Source organism: Cryptomeria japonica, chromosome 8 (genome assembly GCF_030272615.1).
Source record: "Cryptomeria japonica chromosome 8, Sugi_1.0, whole genome shotgun sequence".
NCBI lineage: Eukaryota > Viridiplantae > Streptophyta > Pinopsida > Cupressales > Cupressaceae > Cryptomeria > Cryptomeria japonica.
Window position 1 is genome coordinate 177771693 of NC_081412.1, and position 3734 is coordinate 177775426.

Here is a 3734-nt window from a genome sequence, read left to right on the forward strand (position 1 = left end):
AAAACAAAAAACAATAATCATATTTCCACTCATTTTTTATTGCCAATTGAAAATATACCTAATAAAGTAGATTGTGATATGAGTCAGAAAAGTACCTTTCATTCCTTTCAATATACTTAATGGGTTACTTTATTTTTCATTCTCATGATGGAATCTTTGTTCATCAATTCAATTATGCAAAAATAAAATAATGTGAAAGATGAAATTATTTTTCTGCTATCACAATTATAATTCTGGTAGGTAGTCACAATGACCAACACTGGACTCTTCTCAAATATATTATTTCTCTGATGTCTTAATACAAATGACAAACCAGTAATTTATTAACCCATAAAAGTATGATAAAGATTTAACTCTGCCAGAGAACAAAGTAAATTCTCTTCACTCCGGTTAACAAGTAGGTTTATGTAACACAATATACTTTAGGAGGTATACCCACCTAAAGACTTAAACATATACCAAATAGAAACATAGAACAGTTATTCATAATGGAAAAGTTAATTCATCTCTAGCAGTAATGGTAAGATGAATGATCCTCCTCTTTCCACACAAGCCAGACTTCATCAGGAGGTCCGCATGGTGAGTAGCATGGTGGTGGGCATGCCTGTGGGCATGACTGTCGACATGGTGGGGGCGATGGTGGTCGGCATGACTGTTGGCATGGTGGTCGATATGGTGGGGGCGATGGTGGTCGGCATGACTGTTGGCATGGTGGTGGACATTTTGGCTTGCATCTAGGTCGGCATGACGGTGGTGGTCGCGGTTTAGCACACTTGCATTTGCAATTCTTATTTTTTCCTTCAATCAAAAGATAATCCAGAAAAAAAAATCAAACAATCTTCGAGGAGAGAACTTCTAAATGATGGAACTTTTTACAAGAGACGTAAGATGAAAAATAGGAGGTCTTCGATCTAAGTAGCAATCTCATCATATATTTATAAAATAAAATAGTATTTGATCTATCTAAACCCTGAACAAGTTAGAGAGAAAGCATATCAGAAAAATTATATATTTTCATGTACCTATAATACATTTGCAGCAACATATAAGATCTAAGCAATTAAACAAGTTAGAAGACAGAATTTGTAAAGGTTGCAATTTGAACAATGGAAAGATCGATTTTTTGTTTAGCTGTTCCAACAAAACGGAATTAAAAATAATGAACCGGATAGATTTTGATGAATGTAACTCACTTAAATTAAAGATGAAAGCTACTTCCTTAATGTCAATATTATCAAAATTTTAAGTAATTGTCAAATATCAGAATTTTGTTAAAAAAATCTAACTTCAATGAAAAAAACCAAATATTTGAAAACTACACAAATTACAAAGAGAGGAAAGAAGATTTTAAATTTTGAAACTTACAGTAACTAAAAAATAAAATGTAGATACCATGAAAATTTCTTTAGACATTCTAAAAGTAAAATCCCATCAAAAAAATATGCAACTTTTCTTCTCTTTTGGAAAATGAGTCTGAGCTATTAGCACAAATATAAGATTATAGCACTGAGTAAATTAAAGAGAGGAGGAGATAACTAAAACAAAGTAAATGATGAAATGTACTTAACTTTTTCATTCTCTTCCAATAATTGAATCTTTGACTAGTTTAAACAACACATTCTAAGTTTAAGTTGTTTAGGTAAAGAAGAGCTGTTTCTGGATTAGATTGTGTGGTAGTTTTTGTATAAGCGTTTCGGAACATGATCCAGAATGTCGATACAAAAACTACCACACAATCTGATCCAGAAACAACTCTTCCAAACCTAATGGATTGTGGAAACTTGATGGTTTCAATTATTTAGGTGAATTGTTTAAAATAACACTACAGGTGATCTCTATTGAAAAAGCTTGTGTGATTTCAAATGAACCACATAAACAATTCAAAACTTGAAATATACTGCATAAATCAAAATTCAAATCATAAAATCCAGACTGTTTTAAAACAAAACGATAACTAAAACATAAAAGAAATTTCCTTTTCAATTTTACAAGAACATCATTCTCAAACAACTCAAAGAAAATGAACCCAATATCTAAAATCCCAAAAAGTTAAAAATGAAGCAAAATTCTTTTTTTCGTTCTTCAATGTCTAATCAGAGATTGATCTAGCTATTTAGACATGAGATCTAACATCTAAACCAGTCAAAAGAAGGAATCCATAAAGGATGAAACTTGGACATTATTTCTGCTGTAGTATCTGCAGATCTGAAGATAAAAGTTAAAAAATCCTAAACAAATGGACTCATTGTAAAAAATGTCAGACAATATAAAGAAATGAAACACAAATCCTCCTTAAGTCTCTATTTACTCTTGTCATTTAATCAAAGAACATAAATTTGGTATAGCAACAGTGTACCATCTGTTATTATGACAGACTTGTTGCAAGATTTCTGGCATTTGTTGCACTTCATATCCATTCTCCCAACAGTATTCTGCAATACCAGACCACAGGATTAATTATTTGTCCTCAGTAATACTCTAAAAACAAGAAGAAGAAGATTACAAAAGACAGCCGCCGCCTTACATTACTCGTATTGAACAATCTTCCTGCAAATCTTTCTATCTCCACAGACCCCTGCTTGGCCTGTTATATTGTTCTTCAGTTGTGAAAATAGGGGGTATTAGGGACCTTATCTTTTCAAAATCTCAGTCAAATGACGCACAAATTCCATTTTCCAAAAGGTGGAGTCCACGTCTTTGGGGAGCAAAAACAAAAGGTATGTCTTTCAAGAGTAGGGGTGCGTTGTGAAGGGATGTATGCACTTTCACCCCATGACAGTCAGTCAGGAAGGGTAGTCCTTCCAAAGATCCTATGTAAGTGCACTTTGTAAGTGTAAATTACATTTTCTGATATTGCTATTAAGATTCAATTGTGTAATTTTGAGTCAAATTTATTGAATTGTGAGTAGTGGCACACAAGAACTTATCTTTTTTTGTATAGACTCTCACGCCACTATAGAAATTGTTTTTTCCATTCATTACAAATTATGAGTTTTTTTCCTTCTTTTTAGTACCTAGCATATTTTCTTTCTTCATTATCAATTATTTTATTTCCTATTTGCATAATGGTAATATTTAAGGACTATATTTCTCTACTTATGCTCTTAAATCAAATGACCCTTCTTCATCAAGACATGACAAATGAGGTTTAAATAGATATGAGATTAGAGAATCATCTCATGATAGTTGCTTTGACAAGAATATTAATAGGTCTATTTTTGGTTATTAATCTGATTTAATTGTAGATGATGTGGTATTTTTTAACATTGTTCTATTTATAAATTTATGAGTATTTTGGATTTCATTACTTTTTTTTTAAAGTATGGGTTTAACAAATCTAGCAATTTCAAGGAGAAATAAAGATTGTATTTCTTTATGATTTTATTTAGATTAGATTATCAAAATAGGTTTTCTTTTAGGGTGGTTTGTAATTTTATGATCATGTTGGTTTATTCATCAAACCTTTTTATATGGTTTTTTATCTAATGGAAGAACTTCCCTCTAAGATTCATGTTTGGGGTCATCTTCTTTAACTTCCTATGGAATTCTAGAGACCAAATATTATATAGTCTATTGTGATGGTCCTTTGCGCTTTGAAGAAAGGTAACTACCTATACATGTATTTGTACTTAAATTTATTTGAATATCATATTGCTTGATTCCTTAAAGGTTAGATACGGAAATATGTGTTGGATCCAAAAATTGATTAATATACCCTTCCCTTAAGATGTTGT

The 3734-nt window shown here is 31.3% G+C and overlaps 1 long non-coding RNA gene across 1 annotated transcript; it reads right to left on the bottom strand.

Annotated features, from left to right (window-relative positions):
- Positions 1-250: 250 nt before the first annotated feature.
- LOC131048416 (uncharacterized) lies at positions 251-2751 on the bottom strand. The gene is made up of 3 exons (XR_009106415.2): positions 2525-2751; positions 2357-2432; positions 251-798 (listed from the first exon to the last, which is right to left on the bottom strand). It is a non-coding gene; the product is annotated as an uncharacterized LOC131048416 (long non-coding RNA).
- Between the last annotated feature and the right edge of the window lie 983 nt (positions 2752-3734).